The 26,785-nt window shown below is 44.0% G+C and overlaps 1 protein-coding gene across 8 annotated transcripts in view; it reads right to left on the bottom strand.

Annotated features, from left to right (window-relative positions):
* Positions 1–26,785, bottom strand: part of PPP6R2 (protein phosphatase 6 regulatory subunit 2) — a 72,494-nt gene that overhangs the window by 44,131 nt on the left and 1,578 nt on the right. For 5 of the 8 annotated variants that reach the window (XM_082350134.1, XM_082350132.1, XM_082350136.1 and 2 more), the window contains exon 2: positions 11,273–11,399. The gene's annotated coding sequence lies outside the window, so the exon portion shown is untranslated. Of the gene's footprint in view, positions 1–6,474; positions 6,589–11,272; positions 11,400–26,785 lie in introns of those variants that run through there. The other 3 variants (XM_082350139.1, XM_082350140.1, XM_082350135.1) reach the window with 2 other exon arrangements.

Below are 26,785 nucleotides of genomic sequence, written 5' to 3'. Positions count from 1 at the left end.
ACAAGGCAAATGCAAACCAAAATAAATCTGAGCCACAATCTTTATGTCTGACAAACTAAAAGTTAAGATAAAATGAGATGCAAAGGATGTTATAAACAGGTACAAGGGACAATAGGACAAGAATATATAACCATCACAAACACAGAGGCATTTTATAGTATTGTTCAACCTCTATAAACTTTATTGCAGCAATTGAGAGAAATCCATAGATGAAAAATGCCTTGGCCCTGGGCCTTTATTCTAGAGAAATAAAAACAAGTTCAAACAAAATCCTGCACATGAATGCTCACAGTAGCTTTATTTGCAAAAAGTCAAAAACTGGAATAGGTCCAGATGGTCCTTGACACATGAATGCTAAAGTGTGGTCCATCCATACCATGGAATACGACTCAGCAACCAAAAGGAACAAACTACTGATACGTGCAACAACTTGGATGAGTCTCTACGGCAGCAGTTGCCAACCTTTTTGGCACCAGGAACCAGTTTCGTGGAAGACAATTTTTCCACAGATTGTAGGGGGGTTGGTTCAGGCAGTAATGCGAGCAATGGGGAGCAGCGGGAAGCAGCAGATGAAGCTTTGCTCACTCGCCCACCGCCGCTCACCTCCTGCTGTGCGGCCCGGTTCCTAACATGCCATGCACTAGTACCGGTCCACAGCCCCGGGTTTGGAGACCCCTGCTCTAGAGAATTATTGCTGAGCAAAAAAAAGCCAATCCCGGGGACTTCCCTGGTGGTCCAGTGGGTAAGACTCCATGCTCCCAATGCAGGGGGCATGGGCTTGCCCTGGTCAGGGAACTAGATCCCGCATGCACGCTGGAACTGAGAAGTCCGCACGCTGCAACTAAGAAGTCTGCATGCCGCAACTAAGAAGCCCACTTGCCGCAGCTAAACATGCCACAACAAAGATCCCTTGTGCCACAACTAAGACCCGGCACAGCCAAAATAGATAAATTTTTCTTTTTTAAAAAAGCCAGTCCCCAAAGATTACACACTGTATGATTCCATTTATATATAACATTTTGAAATGAAAAATTTTAGAAATGGAGGACAAATTAGTGGTTGCCAGTGGTTAGGCATGAGGAGCAGGTAGGTGGAGAGAGGGAAATGAGTGTGGTCATAAAAGCGCAACAAGAGAATCCTCAGGGCTTTGGAACTGTTCAGCATTTTGTCTTTGATGGTGGATACACAACCACACAGACAACAAACTATAGAACTAAACACCTGCACACACAATACAAATGCAACTCAGGAAGTATGAGTAAGATCAGTGGACTGTATCAATGTCAATTCCTGGTTGTGATTTTTCTACTATAACTCTGCAAAATATTACCACTGGGGGAAACTGGACAAAGGGTACAAGGGATATCTCTGTATTATTTCTTACAGCTGCAACGTTAAAAAGGTGAATATTATTAATAAGCTCAAGCTATAAAAGAGACACAAAATTCTACACCCAAAGGACAGAGAATACAAATTCTTTTTGAAAACACCATGTAACATTTACAAATACAAACCAGATATTAAACCAATAAAGGAAGCCTCAATAGACTCCAAAAGACCACTATCTTGCAGACTGTGTTCCCCAAACAATAAAGTATAGAAATTAATATAACAAGGATAGTTTTTAAAAATCAGTGATAAGCTGATCCTAAAATCCATATGGAAATGCTAGTGGCCCAGAACACACAAAACAATCTTGAAAAGGAACAAAGCTGGAGGACTCATTCTTCCTGATTTCAAAATTTACTACAAAGTTTCAGTAAACAATACAACGTGGTACAGGCCTAAGGAACGACATGTAGATTGATGGAATAGAATTGAGACAAGAAATAAACATTCATGGGCTTCCCTGGTGGCACAGTGATTAAGAATCCGCCTGCCAGTGCAGGAGACACGGGTTCGAGCCCTGGTCCAGGAAGATCCCACATGCCGCAGAGCCACTAAGCCCGTGCGTCACAACTACTGAGCCTGTGCTCTAGAGCCTGCGAGCCACAACTACTGAGCCCGTGTGCCACAACTACTGAAGCCTGCGCACCCTAGAGCCTGTGCTCCGCAACGAGAAGCCACCGCAATGAGAAGCCTGCGCACCGCAACGAAGAGTAGCCCCCGCTCACCACAACTAGAGAAAGCCCGTGTGCAGCAATGAAGACCCAACGCAACCAAAAATAAATAAATTAATTTAAAAAAAATAAACACTCAGATTTACAGTCAACTGATTTTTGACAAGGGTGAAAAAACAATTCAATGGGGGTTAGAATAGTGTTTTCAATATATGATGCTGGAACAACTAGATATCTGCATGCAAAACAATAAATGCGGGCTTCCCTGGTGGCGCAGTGGTTGAGAATCTGCCTGCCAATGCAGGGGACACAGGTTCGAGCCTTGGTCTGGGAAGATCACACATGCCGCGGAGCAACTGGGCCCGTGAGCCACAGTTACTGAGCCTGCGCGTCTGGAGCCTGTGCTCCGCAATAAGAGAGGCCGCGATAGTGAGAGGCCCGCGCACCGCAATGAAGAGTGGCCCCCACTTGCCACAACTAGAGAAAGCCCTCGCACAGAAACGAAGACCCAACACAGCCATAAATAAATAAATAAATTTAAAAAAAAAACAACAATAAATAAATGTAGACCCTTATTTATACAGTATATACAAAAATTTACCAACATAGATCAAAGACCTAAATTTAAGTGCTAAAACTATAAAACTCTTAGAAGAAACAATCATGTATTTGCTGATGGTTTCTTAGATATGACACCAAAAGCAACAAAAGAAAATATAACTTGGACTTCCTCAAAAATAGTTTTTGTGCTTCAAATGACACCTTTAAGAAAGTGTAAAAACAACACACACAATGGGAGAACATTTTCACAAAAGAAAATTTTTGCAAATCATATATCTGAAAAAGGACTTGTACCTAGAATATATAAAGAACTCTTACAACTCAATAATAAAAAGACAAATTTTAGAACAAGTAAAGGATCTGGGATTCCCTGGTGGCACAGTGGTTAAGAATCCGCCTGCTAATGCAGGGGACATGGGTTCGAGCCCTGGTCTGGGAAGATCCCACATGCCACAGAGCCACTAAGCCTGTGTGTCACAACTACTGAGCCTGAGCTCTAGAGCCCGCAAGCCACAACTACTGAGCCCACGTGCCACAACTACTGAAGCCTGCGCGCCTAGAGCCCGTGCTCCGCAAAAAGAGAAGCCATGACAATGAGAAGCCCGTGCACTGCAACAAAGAGTAGCCCCTGCTCACCTCAACTAGAGAAAGCCCGTGCACAGCAACGAAGACCCAACACAGCCAAAAATTAATTAATTAATTAATAAAGAAAAAAATGAGTAAAGGATCTGAATAGACATTTCTCCAAAGAAAATATCCAAATGGACAAAAAGCATACAAAAAAATGCTCAGTACCATTAGCCATCCGGGAAATGCAAGTCAAAAGCACAATGAAGGGACTTCCCTGGTGGTGCAGTGGTTAAGAATCCACCCGCCAATGCAGGGGCCAGAGGTTCGATCCCTGGTCCAGGAAGATCCCATATGCCGCGGAGCAACTAACCCCATGTGCCACAACTACTGAGCCTGCGCTCTAGAGCCTGCGAGCCACAACTACTGAGCCCGTGAGCCACAACTACTGAAGCCCGCACGCCTACAGCCCATGCTCCACAACGAGAAGGCACCGCAATGAGAAGCACGCGCACTGCAACGAAAGAGGGGCCCCCGCTCACCGCAACTAGAGAAAGCCCGCGCGCAGCAACGAAGGCCCAAAGCAGACAAAAATAATAAAATAAATTAAATAAAATTTTTTTAAAATGTGGTCTATCCATACAATGGAGTATTATTCAGTAATAAGAAAGAATGAAGTACTGATAGGCCCCCACGGAGCCTGGTTGGTTTCACCGCAGCAGCACAGAGGCGGCCTCAACGTGCCAAGCGCCCACACTATGCTGCTCTGCGTGATGCCAGCACTGCACACCAGGCCTGGGTCTGCACACGCCAGCCCACAAGCCACAGGCTCCTTCATGGTGGGGATGGTCATACATCTTATGTGTTCCACCAGACAGCACCGGAGCACACACAGAACAAATCTTGACCAACAAATAAAACCAAAATTTCACCCAAATAATCATCATCATGCTACTCGCTTATTCATATCTTTTATAGTTTGAAAGAATAAACTAAATTAACATCTACTTATTTACCCCTAAATCATAAAAGAGCAAGTCTAGGCAGGATTTCCACCCTGTATAAAAGAGTAAGACACTCAAGGGCCTCTGAGAACCCATACCTTCTGCAGAATCTGGTGCACCAACTTATCTACCCCAGGGCCTGTGTGCTAAAGGCGGCCCAGCTCAACGTTCCAAGACACGGGGATTTCACAGGCTGGCTAAGTTCTTTCCTTTTTTTTAAAAATAAATTTATTTATTTATTTATTTTATCTTTGGCTGCATTAGGTCTTTGTTGCTGCGCGCAGGCTCTCTCTTGTTGTGGTGAGCGGGGGTTACTCTTCGTTGCAGTGCGCAGGCTTCTCATTGAGGTGCCTTCTCTTGTTGCGGAGCACAGGCTCTAGGTGCGCGGGCTTCAATAGTTGTGGCAAATGGGCTTAATTGCTCCATGGCATGTGGGATCTTCCCGGACCAGGGATCGAACCCGTGTCGCTTGCACTGGCAGGCGGATTCTTAACCACTGCGCCACCAGGGAAGTCCCAAGTTCTTTTATTTTAATTTAGAAAACTAACAGGGTTGCCAACTTTTTCACTCTGCCAAGCCAGGAGGAGGGAGGGAGGGAAAGAGAGAGAAAGAAAAGCAGACACAAAGGGGCTTCCCTGGTGGCACAGTGGTTAAGAATCCACCTACTAATACAGGGGACACGGGTTCAAGCCCTAGCCCGGGAAGATCCCACATGCTGTGGAGCAACTAAGCCCACGTGCCATAACTACTGAAGCCCACGCGCCTAGAGCCTATGCTCTGCAACAAGAGAAGCCACCACAATGAGAAGCCTGCTCACCACAACGAAGAGTAGCCCCCGCTCGCCACCACTAGAGAAAGCCCGCACGCAGCAACGAAGACCCAATGCAGTCCAAAATAAATAAATTAAATAAATTAAATTTTAAAAAAAGGAGGAAAGGATAAACTATCATCTACAATCACCTTCAATTCAGACAACAATGGCTTTTTCAATATCAAAAGAAGAAAGCCATAATATCAGGATTGAGGATTATGTCTCACTCTAAAAAAACAGTTTTAAGAAAAGCTCACCTTTGCTCATCTCACCAATATTACATACAGACCAGCATCTGAGAACCTCTATTTACATTCCCACTGACACCTGAAATAAAAATAGGTTACTCTCAAAGTCATTCACTTAGACTGTGTGCCTCACCAGCTCACACCTAGGCCATTAAACCAAAAATCTCTGTGCAGCAACGTTTCTGTGCTTCCGTCAGCTATCCATGCATTTTAAGAAATACGTAATCTCATCAGTGGAATCCCTTAAAGAGTTCATAGCAATGGTACTGGTTTAGGTGCAGCTAACTTCACTGCCTAAGGAACTGGTTTAAACTGGTTCTAGAACTGTTACTCAGGTAATACTGCATACTTCTTTTCCAAACGTTTCAAGATGACTTTACTTTTTTTTTTAATATTTACTTATTTATTCATTCATTCATTCATTTTTGGCTGTGTTGGATCTTAGTTGTGGCACTCAGGATTTTTCATTGCGGCAAGCAGGCTACACTCTGGTTGTGGCATGTGGGCTTAGTTGCTCCGCGGCATGTGGGATCTTAGTTCCCCAACCAGGGATCGAACCCGTGTCCCCTGCATTGGAAGGCGATTCTTAACCACTGGACCACCAGGGAAGTCCCTTCCAAACGTTTCTTGTATCCCAACAACTATGCACTATCCTCCAAAGAGATGCTAGCATTCTCTTAATCGGCCCTCACCTACAGGAAGGCTAATTTTCCTTCCTTAGATGACCTAGAGGCCCACCACCGACAGCATATCTTTAGAACAAGCTACTGGCTCACAGTACTGGCGTGTTGACTTGAGACGTCTCTGGTTATACGTGAGATGCAACACAGCACAAGGATTCCCGTCACATCCTGACAACAGCCTCCACAGTCTGTCTGGAATGCCAAGCAAAGTATTACCAGCATCTTCTAGACTCTTATCCAACAGCCAAATGAGAGGAACTTCAAGTTCCTCTTAAACTACCTCTCATTTACTTCTTCTGGTTAGTATAACCATCAGACACAAGGCAGCTTCCAAAGAGAAATGTTGTCCATACGATCACGCAGTTCCATGGACAGAGCCCTTCAGAAAAGAACATTCTGCAGTAGAGACTGTTGCTAAGAGAAAATGAGAATCTGAAACGCACCCTATACCTGTCTGACCAATCGCTTTTTTAAAAAGTTTCACAACCAAGGTCCTGGCTCTGCTATGTGACCTGACCTCTCGTGCCCTGGTGTCCTCACCTGTAAACTGGGGACAAGGAGCACCCTCCACGTAGAGCTGCTGTGAGGATGAACTGAGCTACCCCGTGAGGAGCCCAGAGCAGGGGCTGGCACACTTCCTCCTCAGTCTCCTGACTGCAAAGGAGAGAAGGAAACAGAGACAAGGTCACCTTGCCACAGAGGACGGGCTCAGCAGTGGCTGGGGAGGCATGACTTGCTCACGGGAGCTGACCGTGAGCCTCTCCCAGTGCCACCTTCAAGTGGCATCACACTGGTAGCTCAAGTTGGACATGACAGAAGCATTAGCACTGTAGAAATCGACAAATGCTACAGGCCAGGAGATTTTTGTGCTTTTTTTGTTTTTGACCTTTAAAAAATTTTTTTATTATTATTTTTATTTTTGGCTGCATTGGATGTTCCTTTCTGCACACAGGCTTTCTCCAGCTGCAGCGAGCGGGGGCTACTCTTCATTGTGGTGCGCAGGCTTCTCATCCTGGTAGTTTCTCTTGTTGTGCAGCACAGGCTCTAGGCGCGTGGGCTTCAGTGGTTGCAGCACGTGGGCTCAGTGGTTGCAGCACTCGGGCCCTAGAGCATGCTGGCTTCAGTAATTGCGGCACGCGGGCTCTAGAGCGCAGGCTCAGTAGTTGTGGCTCACGGGCTTAGTTGCTCTGGGGCATGTGGGATCTTCCTGGACCAGGGATCAAACCCGTGTCCCCCACATTGGCAGGCGGACTCTTAACCACTGCGCCACCATGGAAGCCCCGTGGCCAGGAGGTTTTTGACTCTCCCAGAGAGCCAGATATTAAACATTTACCAACACACCACTGGAATTCTATTGGTCTGGAAAAAAGCGACAATGTGAATCCATGGAGAGCAGTGGATACTTGCACAACCAGTCAAACAACAAACAAGACCATGTCTATACTGGGCACAGTCCACTGGGGGTGGCGGGGGGATGGGGGGACCAAAAAGAAGGGGGTGGGGTGGGAGGAACAGATGAACAAAAATCTAAAATCAGAAGTGAAAAGAATAGCCACAGGACGCCCCTGGTGGCACAGTGGTTAAGAATCCGCCTGCCAATGCAGGGGACATGGCGGAGCAACTAAGTCCGTGTGCCACAACTACTGAGCCCACGTGTCAAAACTACTGAAGCCTGTGCACCTAGAGCCTGTGCTCCGCAACAAGAGAAGCCACTGCAATGAGAAGCCCGCGCAACACAACGAAGAGTAGCCCCCGCTCTCCGCAACTAGAGAAAGCCCGTGCACAGCAATGAAGACCCATGCAGCCAAAAACAAATAAATAAATTTGTTTAAAATAAGTAAATAAAAATAAAAATAAGGAGTATGCTTATGTAATAGTCTGTTTCTTTTTTTAAATATTTATTTATTTATTTACTATTTATTTTTGGCTGCGCCGGGTCTTAGTTGCTGCACGAGGGATATTTAGTTGCAGCATGTGGACTTCTTAGTTGTGGCATGCAGACTTCTTAGTTGCGGCATGCAAACTCTCAGTTGCAGCATGCATGTGGGATCTAGTTCCCCGACCAGGGACCAGAACCCGGGCCCCCTGCACTAGGAGCGTGGAGTCCTGCCACTGGACCACCGGGGAAGCCCCAATAGTCTGTTTCTGATAATCCCCAAATCTAAAATCTAGGAGGGCTGTTTCTACTGGTTTTCATGCATGGTGCCTTATTTCCTTGTGTGCTTGTCCAGTTTTGTCTGTGTACTAATCAACATCCTTAAAAAATATTCATAGGTGTTTTTTGCATTTTAGGATGATGGTAACTTCCTCCAGAGAGGTTTTATGTTTGGTCCCACTGTTGCCTGAAGGCATTACCAAACCAGAAAACCTTAAATTCATGCTTCATTTCCCTGAACTACCAAGTAATATGAACCTGGGCCACAAATCCTCCCAAAGGCCAATCCACAGCCACAATTTTCCCCCTTTTTTCCTGCTACATTTAGTAAAAAGGTGGGGGCAAAGATGGAGATAGGCAGGTATGCTTCTAGTTCACCCTGCCTCTGAGGGCACTGACTTTCAGAGCCCATTTAAAATGAGGAGGGCCCCTTTTAGGTTCTCTACCTTGAGAGGACTGCAGCTCTTCACTTCAGAGGCCGGCAAGGACTCAGAAATCAAAGCCCCACTTTGTCCAAATCAGCAGATGTCCTTAAGGCAAAGGCAGATTCCATCCTATGGTGTTTAAATTACCTTTCTGGGTTCTTTCTTTGTTATATTTTGGTTTAAAACTTCCTTGCAATATTGTCAGTCTTTTTTTTTTTTTTTTTTTTTTAAAGAGCAAGTGATATACAAGCTGGCTTTATTTTTATTTTTATTTTTATTTATTTAAACACTATTTTAATAGTGTTTGGGTCTTCGTTTCTGTGCGAGGGCTTTCTCTAGTTGTGGCAAGTGGGGGCCACTCTTCATCGCGGTGCGCGGGGCCTCTCATTATCGCGGCCTCTCCAGACGCGCAGGCTCAGTAATTGTGGCTCACGGGCCCAGTTGCTCCGCGGCATGTGGGATCCTCCCAGACCAGGGCTCGAACCCGTGTCCCCTGCACTGGCAGGCAGACTCTCAACCACTGCGCCACCAGGGAAGCCCTATTGTCAGTCTTTTGATTTTTTTTTTCTTTTTGGCTGCGTTGGGTCTTCGTTACTGCGTGCAGGCTTTTCTCTAATTGCAGAGAGCGGGAGCTACTCTTCGTTGCAGTGCACCGGCTTCTTATTGCAGCGGCTTCTCTTGTTGTGGCCCATGGGCTCTAGGCACTCGGGCTTCAGTAGTTGTGGCACGCAGGCTTCAGTAGTTGTGGCTCACGGGCTCTAGAACACAGGCTCAGTAGTTGCGGCACCCAGGCTCAGTTGCTCTGCGGCATGTGGAATCTTCCCAAACCAGGGCTAGAACCCGTGTCCCCTGCATTGGCAGGTGGATTCCCAACCACTGCGCCACCAGGGAAGCCCTTGATTTTTTCTTTAATCCAGTAATTTTAATTGTTTTCCATAGGGTGGGAGATGGGAGGATAGCAGGTAGTCCAAATAATCTAGCCTAACAATTACCAAATCCATAAAATCACTGATGTTTTTCTGTAAAATATATCTGATACACAATTCTATACTGAAACTTATAGTCTCTCATCACTTTGAGGAGATACTCCACTCTCTAGTGGCCTCTATTCATGCTAATGAGACATCCGTTGTCAACCTAACAGACATTCCTTTGTAGGTAATCTCTCTTACCTCTGGCTTAAGGTCTTTTTGACTTTGTTGCTATACAATTTCAGTGTATGGGTGTGGGTTTCCTTTTACTTATACTGTTTAGGACATTGTGTGCTTCCTAAATCTACAGATTTATCTCTCATTAGTTTCTGAAAAGTCAACACTATTAACACTTTGAATAACGCCTCTCCTCCTTCTCCCTACTTTTCCATCCTGGGGTTCCAACTACACAGTCACAGCACACTTTTAACCTACCCTCCACTTCTCTAGTCTCACTTTCCATCTCCCATCTCTCAATGCTGCACACTGGATAATTTCTTCAGGTATATATTCCAGTTCACTAATTCTGCCTTCAGCCATGTTTATTTAATTCACATATATTGTTTTTAATTTCAACTTTTTTTCATTTCTGAAAGTTCTACTTGGAATCATTTTGATACCTTGGTTTTCATTACTAATTTTTATTCTATTTTGTATTTCTTCAAAAATTTCATACATTATTATATATACTGCATCTGATTATCCAATACCTGCAGACCTCAGGGCATCTAATTGTGCCAACTCCTCACAACGGTGTGTGTCCTGAATATAGAATGAAGCTTGCTTGGACTTCCCTGGTGGTGCAATGGTTAAGAATCTGCCTGCCAATGCAGGGAACACGGGTTCAAGCCCTGGTCCGGGAAGATCCCACATGCCACGGAGCAACTAAGTCCATGCGCCACAACTACAGAGCCTGTGCTCTAGAGCCCGCGAGCCACAACTACTGAACCCACGTGCCACAACTGCTGAAGCCCACGAGCCTAGAGCCTGTGCTCTGCAACAAGAGGAGCCACCGCAGTGAGAAGACCGTGCACCGCAACGAAGAGTAGCCCCCGCTCGCCGCAACTAGAGAAAGCCCGCGTGCAGCAACGAAAACCCAACGCAGCCAAAAAATAAATTAATTAAAAAAAAAAAGAAAAAAGAATGAAGCTTGCTTAAACGTAATCTACAGAAATCCCGAGGGCCTACAATGAATATGCTTTGCTCTGAAAAGGATTTAACTTCTCTTCAGCAAGGAGCAAAAGAGTGCTATCATAATACTCACTGTTTCTTTTCTTTTCTTTTTCTCTTTTGGCTTTTGAAGAGTTAGCTTAATTTTTAAGCACCAAAGTGCTCCCGGGAAGTTGTATCTACTGTAATTTAGCCAGCATCTATCTAATTGGATTGCGATGGGCAAACCTTTTAGGGGCATCTACTACAGCTGGAGGCACAAGCCCCTCCCCGCCTTTTCAGCTTCTACTTGGAATGTGTTCTGACAGCGGCCATAACACATATAAGCCTATCTCACCTATTCCCCACGGGTGAGACACGGCATGTTCCTCACTACATATGCATGACTGTCCCTGTTTTATTTGGATTACCCTTTGGCTTGGAGAGACCAAGTAACTTTTCCACAGCACAGCACCTCAAAACCAGACACAGGAGGGTCAAGAATCCCTAAAAGTCAGGACACTATATGCACATCTTCAAAACTAAAATTTTTGCTGTCATCCATCTTCGAATGTCCCCTTATACAGTATATTTGCATAAATTACACAATAAAACAGAACCCAAAACAATTATCTTACCTTCTGTGGAAACTCCTTGTTTAAATTTTGTATTTAGGCAGAATATAAAAACATTTGGGATTTTCTCTTGGAGTATATGCAACTTTAAGAAAAATTTTTTCATTCAGTAGACTTATAATCTCTTCACCTGAAAAATAAGAGGAAGAAACTTATTTTAAGTTCTACTTCTGTAAAGTTAACTCACCAAAATGATAGGGAAAAGGAAAACAAAAATCATTAGCTTTACTTAGTATTTAAATTATCAGAACATTTCATGATTAAGGATCTAAAAACTCCCTTGTCCATGCTTGTTCTACAGAGATTGGTACCAACGATACACACCCATTTTAAATCTGGTTAACTAACTCAATGGTTGGAATTGAAGGACATGAGGAGGATCTCTGTGAAGTCATCTAGTTTCATGCCTACACACTGTAACTATCAAGAGGCACATATCCTGGTCACAAGATGACTGCACGGCTCACTGACGATCCATCACAACTTCTAGAAGAAAAGCGTTCCAAAGCGCTCCAGGTGTGATCCCTAACACCATTTCCAAATAACGTGACTAGCGCTCCTTGGCAAAAGGACTGACTTCAAGGCATGCAGCAAAAACACAGACCAGGGGGCTTCCCTGGTGGCACAGTGGTTAAGAATCCGCCTGCCAATGCAGGGGACACAGGTTCGAGCCCTGGCCCGGGAAGATCCCACATGCCGCGGAGCAACTAACCCCGTGCGCCACAACTACTGAAGCCCACGCGCCTAGAGCCCGTGCTCCACAACGAGAAGCCACCACAATGAGAAGCCTACGCACCGCAACGAAGAGTAGCCCCTGCTCACCATGACTAGACAAAACCTGTGTGCAGCAACGAAGACCCAACGCAGCCAAAAAAGTATAAATAAATAAATTTATTAAAAAAAAAAAAAAACACAGACCAGCAGAGCCCAGGACTGTTCATTCTGTATTTGCATGGAAGTCATGATTTCACCTTTTTTAAAATAACTAATTAATTTTTTTTTAATTTATTTTTTTGGCTGCGTTGGGTCTTTGTTGCTGTGCCCGGGCTTTCTCTACTTGCGGCGAGTGGGGGCTACTCTTCGTTGCACTGCACGGGCTTCTCATTGCAGTGGCTTCTCGTTGCAGAGCACGGGCTCCAGGCATGCAGGCTTCAGCAGTTGTGGTTTGCAGGCTCTAGAGCGCAGGCTCAGTAGTTGTGGCGTACGGCCTTAGTTGCTCCATGGCATGTGGGATCTTTCCGGACCAGGGCTCGGACCTGTGTCCCCTGCACTGGCAGGTGGATTCTTAACCACTGAGCCACCGGGGAAGCCCAATGATTTTACCTTTTGAAAATTATACTTTAGCAATAAGGAGGGGTGACTGTTCTAGAATATAAGAGCCCTAAGAGACCTAATCATCAAATATAATATTTAGATCTTGTTTGGGTCCAATTAAAACGAATCAACTGGAAGAGTATATTTTTGAAGCTATTGGGGAAATCTGAATATGGACTGGTATTAGATGGTATTAAGGAATTACTGTAAATCTCTTAGTTGTAAAAATGACATGACCACTATGTTTTTAAAAATAAAAACTTTCCTTGTCTGTTAGAGAGAAAAAGTGAAGTATTCATGGGTGAAATGACATTATTTCTTGGATTTACTTTTAAAACACTCCACCGAAACACAAGAACGAAATAAATTTTAAAAGCGTGAGAGAGATATTACTCAGCCATAAAAAGAAACGAAATTGAGTTATCTGTAGTGAGGTGGATGGACCTAGAGTCTGTGATACAGAGTGAAGTAAGACAGAAAGAGAAAAACAAATACCGCATACTAACACATATATATGGAATCTAAAAAGAAAAATGGTTCTGAAGAACCTAGGGGCAGGGCAGGAATAAAGACACAGAAGTAGAGAATGGACTTGAGGACATGGGGAGGGGGAAGGGTAAGCTGGGACAAAGTTAGAGAATGGCACTGACATATACACACTACCAAATGTAAAACAGATAGCTACTGGGAAGCAGCTGCATAGCACAGGGAGATCAGCTCGGTGCTTTGTGACCACCTAGAGGGGTGAGATAGGGAGGGTGGGAGGGAGACGCAAGAGGGAGGGGATATGGAGATATACATATGCATATAGCTGATTCACTTTGTTATACAGCAGAAACTAACACAACACTGTAAAGCAATTATACTCCAATAAAGATGTTTAAAAAAAAAATAGACGGTTCACAACATTAAAAAAAAAAGTGTGAGAGAAAAAGGGACAGATTAAAAAATAATAATAATAACTGGCAAAGTACCAATCACTGATAAAGCTGGGAGATGAGTACATGGGTGCTCATTATCTTTTCTGTACATTTGTGTATTTTTAAATTTCATATAAAAGTCAAGCAAAAAAAGGCACTCGAAGTTGTGCTACTAAGCCAGGAATAAGTCAGTGTTATCTCCTAAAATAGGAAAATCTTTTTACATCTGTGAAACAGAACAACGGAAACTTCGTTTACAATAGAGTCAGGAGGCCAGAAGGGGAGCCCGCACCCACTGCTGCTCAGCCTCAACCACAGACCCCCATGGAGGAAGGTTTCCTGTTTGCCCAGCAACTCAGCCAGGGAGAAACCATCACCACCCTGAACTCTCACTTTCCTCCAATGGACTTTTGTTCAAAATAGCCCCTCCCAACTTCCTCCTTTTTCTCTACAAAGTAACCTTCCTCTGCTTTGTTCATGAGACTAGCCTATGGCTTTTGCTATTGCTTGCTTGCCCTGAATTGCAACTCTCTGCTATTCCCAAAGAAACCCATTTTGCTGGTAAAATAACTAACTGGTTGTTTTATTTTTAAAGTTGGCACATCTAACATTTCAAAATTATTAAGTAAATAATTCAAAATTGGCTTTTCAGCACTTTATACACAGTTTCAAAATAAGGAAGTATCTCTGTAAGGGCCCTGAGACCTGTTTATTCTGACTTTGAACCAGTGCTTTTATAACATACATCTTCTTGACAAATTCTGCTTAGTCTGAGCCGGAGGAAGCCCGAAACAGCCGGGACATCACGGGGGACACGCAGCCCGGGAATGAGTGGCACCTTCTCCTCGGCGGGCACACAGCCTGGGCGTCCTCCCCATGCTTGCTCTCCCTGGCAGCGTCACCCTCTCCCACGTCCTCCCACTGCAGGTACGAGCGTTCTGTCACCTGTGGCCTCCAGCCCACACCCCGCGGGCTCTTCTTCTCAGCAGGCCCTCAGGATCTCATTCTGTAGCCTGGTTCTCCTGTGACACCTTTCTCCCAAGCTCTATCCCCACCTCCTTCCCTAAACACATGAATTCCCTTCATGTCCACCCAGGTAAGGCCACCTCTGCTCTACCACCCAGGCATCCCGAACCAGAAAGGGGTCAGCATTCTCATAGGTCCCATCACTATCTTCTATGCTTCCTAATACCTTCATTCAAAAATACCTGTTTTTGATACTTTTGCTTCTGGCCAAGACGAAATAACAGGGACCAGATTTACAAATGAAATGGTTTTCAAGACACTGGCTATCCTGCAGTGAAGAACAGTGATCCCTGACAGGAGGGAAACAAGAGGAGCCCCTTAACTGCCCAGTTTCCTGCCTGACAAGTAGTTCTAGGTAACAGCAGAGACACCAGGTGGGGTCCAGCAGTCCCCCGAGGTGAAGAAACAGCACTGGGAGTCCAGGAAGGCCAAGGCGCTAGAGTCCACAGGCAGAGCACTGGAAGGGACAGAGTCGTAGACAGCGCTGAGGATCTGCTGGCTCCAGCCAGGTACTGATCAATGCAAGTGTGTAAGAAAGGCATCCAAGCCAGGGATTAGCAGGAACCACCCTCCGAGTTCACAGGGGGCCAAGGAGAGTTACTCTTTCTCCCAGTCACAGTGGAAAATTTCCTAATTTCGGGGCACTGGACAAAGTACTCAGAAGACTTTTGCCTCAGTGGTGGGGCAAAGTGACAACACTGGACTCAACATAACTCTGGTCCCACCTAACAAAGCCTAAAAGCCAGACCCACAGAATCAAACTGTTTCTAAGTAATTTAACAACATTCCAGAACAAAGGTCAAGAATATTTATAGAAATACAAAAATACCCAGCATCCAACAAGATAAAAGTCACAGTGTCTTGGCATCCAATCAAAAATGACCAGACATGCAAGGAAGCAGGAAAACACAAACCATAATCAACCTAGAAATGACACAGATGATAAAATTAATAGACAAGGATATTTAAGCAGTTGTTGTAACCATATTCCATATGTTCAAAAACCTAGGGGAAATATTAGACGTGTTAGAGACATGAAAGCTATACGAAGACCCAAACAGAATCATAAATATACTCTTAATCCAAAAAAAAGGCAGAAAAAGAGGAAAAGGGAACAGAGAGCACACTGCCAGCCTCGACACCAGGCCACATTAAGTGGGGCCATCACTCGACACAGTCTCGGTTCTCTTTCCTCATCCCCACCCACCTCCCCAACCACACCAGCACCCACTACTTCTTAAATATGCTGCGAGTCTCTCATAGCTGACACCTTGGCACGTGGGTCCTCTCTGCCTGGAACACCCTTCGTCCCATCTTCCTACTTGGCAAATTCCTGTCTGTTTCTCAAGTCCGAAATTCACCGAAAACCACTTTTGTCAGGTCACTGAGTCCTTCCTCAGTGCTCTCACAAGAGCACTTCCAGAGAATCAACACACTATAATAATCTGGTTTTACGAATTTTTATTTATTCTGAATTATGAAAATATTTAAAACATAAAAAGGTCCAGAGAAGAATATAACAAATACCCATGTACTGAGATTTAATAAATGTTAACATTTGCTCATATATGTCACCTACTTAAAAAAAAAATAAATTGTTTCTAATACACCGAGGAATTGACAACCTATTTAACTCCCTTCGTCCACAGAGATAATCATTAATTTGCAGTATCCATAACTTCATTCTTTTACTACTTATATAACTGTAAGTAATGCATTATTTTAAGAGTATATTTAGGACTTCCCTGGTGGCACAGTGGTTAAGAATCCACCTGCCAACGCAGGGGACACGGGTTCGAGCCCTGGTCCGGGAAGATCCCACACGCCACGGAGCAACTAAGCCCGTGCGCCACAACTACTGAGCCTGCGCTCTAGAGCCCGCGTGCCTAGAGCCCACACTCTGCAACAAGAGAAGCCACCACAATGAAAAGCCCGTGCACCGCAACAGAGTAGCCCACGCTCGACACAACTAGAGAAAGCCCACGTGCGGCAACGAAGACCCAACACAGCCAAAATAAATTAATTAATTAATTTTAAAAAATAAAAAATGAAAACAAGTATTTGGAGGTACCGGAGACGAATCAAGAACGTGCAGAAACTGGAGGGAACATAATCACTGGAAGAAGGAGAGCAAGGAGGAAAGAGGCCAGAGTTCAGGGCGACCAGCATGGCTGAAAATCCAACAGGAAAACCAGAAAAGAAGGGAGCCCCCCAAACCTGCATTAAATTCCTCCCAAATCCTTGGCTGACTCCTAAACAGCAAGTGGCGGGATGAGACACCAAGAAACCAAGCAGAAAAATAAGTCAAACTCAAAGAAATAGAGAGTAGAAGAGAGGCTGGGGGGCAGGGGGGTGCAGGGAGAGGTTGGTAAAAGGGAGCAAACACTCAGCTATAAGATGAATAAGGTCTGAAGATCAGATATAAGAATATGGTGACTACAGTTAATAACAATGCATTGAAATTTGCTAAGACGAAACTTAACTGTTCTCACCAAAAGTGTATGTGTATGTGTATATATATAGCTCTAGCTGTGACAGTTAACTAGTTAATTGTATACTTGCATCAAATCATCACGATATACTTTAAATATCTGAGAACAGCTATGTGAGGTGAAAGAGCTGAGCCAAGACTCAGCAGCCGTCCAGCACTGTGGAGACAGACTCTGGAGTTTAAGTTCTGCCAAACTAGAAGGGTTTTCTATAAAAACCCCAGAAAGGCCATGCCTTAGGAGTAAAAAACATGTTCCAGAATTAAAAGCTATGCCCTAAAACTTAGTACAAAGCCAAAACAGATCTACCCTAGAAAAGTTCCTACAGGATCGAGATCATCTTCCAGTCATTTAACAGCCTGCCCTAACAAAACTCAACACTCTTTAAGGACAGATAACCTAAAACAGAATTTCTAGAATATACTATCTACAATGTCCATTTTGCAATAAAAAATTATTACACGTGCAAAGAAGAAAAATATTACCCATGATCAAGAGAAAAAACAATCTACAGGAACCAAAAATGACCATACATTGGAACTGGCAGATGAAAACGTCAGAACAGCAATTATAAATATTTTTTAAAATTTTAGGAAAAGGGAACAGAAGAAATGAACAGGTGGAGAATATTAGCAGAGAAATGCAAACTTGAAAGAAAAACCAAAAAGAAATTCTGGAACTGAAGAATACAGTATCTGAAATTAAAATGTCACTGGACGGAATAAATAACCGAATGAGCACAAAGAAAAGCAGGGAATTTGAAAATAGATGAAAAGAAAATATACAAATATAAACAAAGAGAGAAAGAAGAATTTTGAAAATACCAACACATTCGAAACCTGTGGGACAACATCAAACAATCTAAAATAGATATCATTGGAGGGACTTCCCTGGTGGTCCAGGGGGTAAGACTCCACATTCCTAATGCAGGGGGACCGGGTCCAATCCCTGGTTGGAGAACTAGATCCTACATGCATGCCACAACTAAGAGTTTGAATGCCGCAACTAACAGTCCGCATGCTGCAACTAAAAAAAAAAAGGGCTTCCCTGGTGGCGCTGTGGTTGAGAATCTGCCTGCCAATGCAGGGGACACAGGTTCGAGCCCTGGTCTGGGAAGATCCCACATGCTGTGGAGCAACTGGGCCCGTGAGCCACAACTACTGAGCCTGCACATCTGGAGCCTGTGCTCTGCAACAAGAGAGGCCGCGACAGTGAGAGGCCCGCGCACCGCGATGAAGAGTGGCCCCCACTCGCTGCAACTAGAGAAAGCCCTCGCACAGAAACAAAGACCCAACACAACCAAAAATAAATATAAATAAATAAATAAATAAAAATTAAAAAAAAAATCCTGTGTGCCGCAACTAAGACCCAGAGCAGCCTAAATATATAAATATTAAAATAAAATATATATCACTGGAGTCTCGAGAGAAGACAGATGATGAGGCAAAAGAATTATTTAAGAGGCAATGGCCAAAAAGTTTCCAAAGTTGATTAAATACATCAACCCACAGATCCAAGCAAATACAAAAACAGCACACCTAGAAGATTACAGCCAAATTGAAGAAAAGTTTTTAATAAAAAATTTATTTAATAGAAATAAATATACATCTTAAACAGCAGGAAAAAGGGTATCAGGTAAACAAAAGTAAGAATGATAGCTGATTCCTCATCAGAACCAACAGAAACTAAAAGACAACAGAATAACTTTTTCAAAGTGCTGGGAAAAAAAGCTGTCAACCTAGAATTATCCAGCAAAAATATCCTTCAAAACTGAAGGGTAAATAAAGACTTTTTCAGACAAACAAAAGTTGAGTGATTCTGGGGCTTCCCTGGTGGCGCAGTGGTTAAGAATCCGCCTGCCAATGCAGGGGACATGGGTTCGATCCCTGGCCCGGGAAGATCCCACATGCCACGGAGCAACTAAGCCCGTGCGCCCCAACTACTGAGCCTCTGCGCCACAACTACTGAGCCCACGTGCCAAGAGTCCGTGCTCCACAACAAGAGAAGCCACAGCAATGAGAAGCCCACGCACCGCAACGAAGAGTAGCCCCCGCTCACCGCAACTAGAGAAAGCCTGCGCACAGCAACAAAGACCCAATGCAGCAAAAAATAAATAAATTAAATTAATTAATTAATTAAAAAAAAAAAAAAAGTTGAGTGATTCTGTCCCCAGTATACCCACAACATACAAAATACTGAAGGAAGTGCTTCAAGCCAAAGGAATATGATCCCATACAGAAATCCAATCTACAAAAAGAAATGAAGACCTTCCCAACTCACTCTCTGGGGCTGGTAGTACCCTGATACCAAAACAAAAGATATCATACGGGAGGGACTTCCTTGGTGGCACAGTGCTTAAGAATCCGCCTGCCAACACAGGTTCAAGCCCTAGTCCGGGAAGATCCCACATGCTGTGGAGCAGCTAAGCCTGTGCACCACAACTACTGAGCCTGTGCTCTACAGCCTGTGAGCCACAACTACTGAGCCCGTGTGCCACAACTACTGAAGCTCACGTGCCTAGAGCCTGTGCTCCACAACAAGAGAAGCCACCGCAGCGAGAAGCCCGCACACCACAATGAGGAGTAGCCCCCACTCGCCGCAACTAGAGAAAGCCCGCATGCAGCAACGAAGACCCAACACAGCCAAAAATAAACAAATAATTTTTTAAAAAAGATATCATATGGGGAAAAAAGTTCATACACAAATATCTCATGAATATATATGATATATGCAAAAATCCTTAACAAAACACTAGTAAACCAAATCCAGCCACTTTTTGTTTTGTTTTGTTCTTTGGCTGTGCCACACGGCATGTGGGATCTTAGTTCCCTGACCAGGGATTGAACCCGTGCCCCCTGCAAAGGAAGCATGGAGCCCTAACCACTGGACTGCCAGGGAATTCCCCCCAGCCACATTTAAAAAGGATTATACACCCCACACTAACGGGATTTATCCTAAGAATGCAAAGTTGCTTTAACATCTGAAAATTAATTAATACAACACATCATATTGATAGGATAAAGGACAGAAACCAAATAATCATCCCAACAAATGTAGAAAAGGCATTTGACAAACTCCAACACCCTTTCATGGTAAAAACTTTCCATAAAATAGAACCAGAAAGCAACTTCCTCAACCAATGAAGACCCACTATCACCACTTCCATTCAACATTATATTAGAGGTTCTAGCTGGTACTACAAAGAAAAACAAATAAAAGGCATAATAATTGGAAAGAAAAAGTAAAACTGTCTTTATTCACAGATGATATGATTATACAGATAGAAAACCCAAAGGAATATACAAACCTACCATGAGAACTGATAAGTGAATTGAGCAAAGGTGCAAGATACATGATAAGTATACATAAACCAACTGTGTTTTTGTACATTAACGTTGAGGGACTTCCCTGGTGGTCCAGTGGGCAAGACTCCGAGCTCCCAATGCAGGGGGCCCGGGTCTGATCCCTGGTCAGGGAACTAGATCCCTCATGCATGCCACAACTAAGAGTCCACATGCCACAACTAAGAAGCCCGCATGCTGCAACTAAAAGATCCCACATGTTGCAACTAAGATCCCACATGCCACAATTAAGACCCGGTACAGCCAAAATAAAATAAATAAATAAATAAATATTTTTAAAAATACTTATTAAAAAAACAAGTAGTTGAAAAACAATATAAAAATATTTTAAATAACATCAAAAATATCAAATACCTACAAATATACTTAATGAAAAAAGTGTACTTTTCACACTGAAAATTACAAAACGTTGCTGAGGAAAATTTAAATAAATGGAGAGATATACCATGTGCACAGATCAGACGACTCAAAGTTAATAACTCAATTCTAAAACTGATCTATAGGGCTTCCATGGTGGCGCAGTGGTTGAGAATCTGCCTGCCAATGCAGGGGACACGGGTTCGAGCTCTGGTCTGAGAAGATCCCACATGCCGCGGAGCAACTGGGCCCGTGAGCCACAATTACTGAGCCTGCGTGTCTGGAGCCTGTGCTCCACAACAAGAGAGGCCGCGACAGTGACAGGCCCGCGCACTGCGATGAAGAGTGGCCCCCGCTCGCCGCAACTGGAGAAAGCCCTCACACAGAAACGAAGACCCAACACAGCCATAAATAAATAAATAAATAAAATTAAAACTGATCTATAGATTCAACGTAATCCCAACCAAATTCCCAGCAAAAATTCCTATCCAAATTGAAGAGTTTATTCTGAAACTGGCAACATAATTTTGTAGAGGAATAAAGGTGGAGGTCTCACACTACCTGATTTCCAGACTGACCATAAAATTACAGACATTAAGACAGCATGGGGGGCTTCCCTGGTGGCGCAGTGGTTGAGAGTCTGCCTGCTAATGCAGGGGACACGGGTTCGAGCTCTGGTCTGGGAGGATCCCACATGCCGTAGCGTAGCGGCTGGGCCCGTGAGCCACAACTACTGAGCCTGCGCGTCTGGAGCCTGTGCTCCGCAACGAGAGGCCGCGATAGTGAGAGGCCCGTGCACCGCGATGAAGAGCGGCCCCCGCTTGCCACAACTAGAGAAAGCCCTCGCACAGAAACGAAGACCCAACACAGCCAAAAATAAGTTAATTAATTAATTAATTAAAAAAAAAAGACAGCATGGTGCTGGCACAGGACAGAAAAATAGACCAATGGAACATAACAGAAAGCCCAGAAATAAGCCTGCATACACATGTTCAATTAATTTATAACAAACGCTCCAATGCAATTTAAAGGAGGAAAAAGAGTCTTCTCAACAAACGATGCTAGAATGATTGTGTATCTCATACGGGGAAAAAGTGTACCCTTTTTCCACCTCACACAAAAAATCATGCAAGATAGATCATTCATAAAGGAGATCAGTATTTGCTTGGACGTGGAGGGGCAAAAAAAGGGTGGAAAGGAGGGATCCAAAGGGGCATTAGGAAATTTGGGAAATGATGGATACATTTCCTATCTTGACTGTGGTGATGATTTCACAGGTGTACACATATGTCAAAACTTAACAAATTTTACACTTTAAACATGTGCAGTTTATTGTACATCATTTGTATCTCAATAAAGCTGTTTAAAAGAAAAAGAGCGGGACTTCCCTGGTGGTGCAGTGGTTAAGACCCCATGCTCTCAATGCAGGGGGCCCGGGTTCGATCCCTGGTCGGGGAACTAGATCCTGCATGCCGCAACTAAGAGCCCACATGCCGCAGCCAAATAAATAAATAAATACAAGACCCGGCACAGCCAAATAAATAAATACAAAAATAAATAAATAAATATATTTTTTAAAAAATAAAAGAAAAAGAGGAATCATAAACCTGAATACAAAAGCTACCACCGTAAAGTTTCTACAAAGACAAAACATTGGACAGTGTCTTCACAATTCTGGTACAGGCACAATTGTCTTACAACACGTAATAAACGTAAAAATAAAATATTGACCAATTTTGACTTCATCCAAATTAAAATTTTCTGCTCTTAAAAAAATACCATTGGGGGGACTTCCCTGTTGGTGCAGTGGTTAAGAATCCGCCTGCCAATGCTGGGGACACAGGTTCGATCCCTGGTCTAGGAAGATCCCACATACTGTGGAGCAACTAAGCCCGTGTGCCACAACTACTGAGCCTGCACTCTAGAGCCTGTGAGCCACAACTACTGAGCCCACATGCCACAACTACTGAAGCTCACGCACTCTAGGGTCCACGTGCCGCAACTACTGAGCCCGCATGCTGCGACTACTGAAGCCCGCACGCCTAGGTCCCATGCTCCGCAACAAGAAGCCACCACAATGAGACAATGAGAAGCCCGTGCACTGCAACAAAGAGTAGCCGCCACTCGCCGCAACTAGAGAAAGCCCGTGCGCGGCAACAAAGACCCAACACGACCAAAAATAAATAAAATTAAGAAAAAAGAAAAAAGATACCATTAAGAAACAAATAGGCAGGGGCTTCCCTGGTGGCGCAGTGGTTGAGAATCTGCCTGCGAATGCAGGGGACATGGGTTCGAGCCCTGGTCTGGGAAGATCCCACATGCCGCGGAGCAGCTGGGCCTGTGAGCCACAACTACTGAGCCTGCGCGTCTGGAGCCTGTGCTCCGCAACAAGAGAGGCCGCGATAGTGAGAGGCCCGCGCACCGCGATGAAGAGTAGCCCCCGCTTGCCGCAACTAGAGAAAGCCCTCGCACAGAAACGAAGACCCAACACAGCCAAAAAGAAAGAAAGAAGCTTTCATTAAAAAAAAAAAAATAGGCAAACCACAAAATAGGAAACATTCACCCCTCACTTCCTCTCCTCCTCCCACTCCCTCACTGTATATGTATGTATGTACACACACACAAATATCATAAAGGACTTACAACCACAATATTTTTTTTAAATTTATTTTTATTATTTTTGGCTGTGTTGGGTCTTCGTTTCTGTGCCAGGGCTTTCTCTAGTTGCGGCGAGCGGGGGCCACTCTTCATCGCGGTGCGCGGGCCTCTCACTATCGCGGCCTCTCTTGTTGCGGAGCACAGGCTCCAGACGCGCAGGCTCAGTAACTGTGGCTCACGGGCCCAGCTGCTCTGCGGCATGTGGGATCTTCCCAGACCAGGGCTCGAACCCATGTCCCCTGTATTGCCAGGCGGATTCTCAACCACTGCACCACCAGGGAAGCCCCACAATATTTTTTTGAATTCCTAAAACTGAATAATAAAGACAATCCAACAAAAAGTGGACAAAAGACCTGACACCGCAAGAGATACACAAATGGTCAAAAAGCATATAAAAAGTTGCTCACCATTGTTATTAAAACCATAATGAAATACCACTACCACCAGAATTAAAATTAAAAAGACTGACAATAACAAGAGTTGGTATAATGTGGAGAAACTAGAACTATCATACATTACTGATGGAAGTATGAAATGGTACCAGTTTGGAAAACTGTTTAGCATTTTTTTTTTTCTTAAATTTATTTGGCTGCATTGGGTCTTTGTTGCTGTGCACGGGCTTTCTCTAGTTGCGGTGAGCAGGGGCTACTCTTCATTGCGGTGTGCAGGCTTCTCATTGTGGTGGCTTCTCTTGTTGCGGAGCATGGGCTCTAGGTGCGCAGGTTTCAGCAGTTGTGGCACACGGGCTCAGAAGTTGTGGCTCTTCAGCTCTAGAGCACAGGCTTAGTAGTGGCACACGGGCTTAGGTGCTCCATGGCATGTGGGAATCTTCCCAGACCAGGGCTCGAACCCACGTCCCCTGCATTGGCAGGCAGATTCTTAACCACTGTGCCACCAGGGAAGTCCCTGTTTGGCATTTTCTAAAAACAAATTAAACATATATCTATACTATGACCCAGCAATTCCACTCTTAGATATTTACCCAAAAGATATAACACATGTCCACAAAAGAACGTACGATAAACTCAGTGACTTTACTCACAACAGCTAAAAAGTGAAAGCAACCCAAATGTCCATCAGTAAGAAAAATATTTTCACACAAAGGAGTACTACTCAAATAAACTATAAAACTATAAACCTACAGACACAGGCATCAAAATCAATAAATTTCAAAAACATTATCTGAGCAAAAGAAGACAGACACAAAAGAGCATATACTTTGTGACTCCATTTACATGACGTTCAAGGACGTGCAAAATTAATCTGTAAAAATAGAAATCAGAACAATTGTTGCCTTGCGATTTTGAAGGATGGCTTTAATACCTGAAAAGGGACACAAAGAAACTTTTAGGGATGACAGAAATGCTCTATATCTTGACATGAGTGATGGACACACGGGTGTATACATTTGTTAAAATTCATCAAACTTATATACTTAGGATCTGTACTTTGCATTGGGTGTAAAATACTCTTCAATAATTTTTAAATGGTGGAATATTTTTAAAGAAATAAAAGATTGCACATTGTGTTAAAAAGAGAGCTGCTTGCTGTATATGGACATGACATGATTTCCAAGAGGAAGAGGATAGCTGATGGACAGGGTGAGAATGATACACATTTTGGTGCCCTTTGAATTTTATGCTGAGTTCAGATTACCATGTACATAACCACCCACTGGAGTCTGACCACATGAGCTGAGTCCTGGCTCTCCCATTTATTTACTGCTACCCTTGGGTACATTACTTGTTTGTGCCTCAGTGTTCTCACATGAATATTAACAGGAATATTAAGAGTAACGACCTCATTAACTTGTTTTTAAGAATTAAATGGATTTCTCTGGCGGTCCAGTGGTTAAGGCTCCGTGCCTCCAATGCAGCAGGCGCAGGTTCGATCCCTGGTCGGGGAACTAAGATCCCACATGCCGCGTGGCACAGCCAAAAAAAAAAAAAGAATTAAATGATTACTGGGTTAGATGTCCAAATATAGAATTTAGCACTGGTTTTCACTCTCTGGTCTATAGTAAATTCTGCACAAGTCACGTACTCACTTTATGTCAAAATGTTATGTCTCGTGAAAATACAAAGCTAACAACAGGTAAAGCACTTTGTTTAAAAAAAAAAAAAAATCGGGAATTCCCTGGCTGTCGGTGGTTAAGACTTGGACTTTCACTGCCATGGACCCTGGTCAGGGAACTAAGATATCACAAGGCGCGGTGCGGCCCAAAAAAAAAAAAAAAGGTAAAAAAGATTAAATGAGGCACTTTATTTTTTTTAATGAGGTACTTTAAAAAGTGGCTGGGCTTGTTTTCTAAATGAAGTTTTATTGGAACACATACGTGCACGAACACCAAAGTGCCTAATACATAATCGATTACCATTATTATTCAAAAATGTAAAAACAGTACTTTAAAAGTTAGCCTTTTCCTTAACCAAAAAAAAAAGGGGGAGGAGAGGCTTTAACCAGCCAGCCTGGAATGCAAATCCTGGCTCTACCACCTATTTGTTGTATATCTTAGTTTCTTCATCTATAAAACAGGAAAATAATAGTTCCTATACCCTAGGGTTCCTGTGAGGACTAAATGAAATAATTCATATTAAGCATTTAAGACAGCAGCACACAATAAACGATCAAAGTGTTCTGCTACGTGTGTGTGCAAATAAATAGCCATTTCCTAGGCTTCAAACATTATCCTGTGCTGAGGTCGTATACCTGCAGCCTGACCTCTCCTCTGGGCTCCAGATTCTTCTGCGAGATTCCTTCTCCCTAACGACCCTTTCACTTGTCAGACTTCTCCCACTACTTTCAGCCACAAGAAAGCCTTGCTTTCCACCTCCAACCTAAAACGACTCCCCTGCAACTGCCCCCACCACCCCCAGCTTCCCCATCCACCCATCCAAAGTGCCCCAGTCCACCCATGTACGCCACCAATAAGCCTGGAAATCATCCTGAGTCCTCTCTTTCCCTCACACCCCTCTCCTAATCCATCAGCACGTCCCAATAGCTCTACCTCCAAAATCACTCCCTCAGTCGTCACCAAAGTCTAAACCACAAACACACTCACTCCCAATGCCTTGCCTCTCCCCCTCTTATTCATGTGTTGATGGCCCTCCCCAACTCAATCTCCCGCCGGGGTCCCTCAAACTCAGACTCAACAGCCTTCAAGGAACAGCATGATTGGAAGGCCAATGCCCCAACCAAGGCTCTTGTGTGTCTCCCCCTAACCCTGGCCACATATCAGTCTTATCTAGGTTCCTGGAGGTCCACCTCAGGGCCTTTGCATGTGCTGCCCCCTCGGTCTAGAAGTCTCTGTCCCCCACTCTTCTCATAGCCAGCTGCTTCTTGCCTTCTAGAGCTTAGCTGACATGACAGTTTGAGATGCCAAAAGGGAAG

Source organism: Balaenoptera borealis, assembly GCF_965194805.1.
Source record: "Balaenoptera borealis genome assembly, chromosome: 13".
Taxonomy (NCBI): domain Eukaryota; kingdom Metazoa; phylum Chordata; class Mammalia; order Artiodactyla; family Balaenopteridae; genus Balaenoptera; species Balaenoptera borealis.
This window is presented reverse-complemented; position numbering and strand designations above follow the sequence as displayed.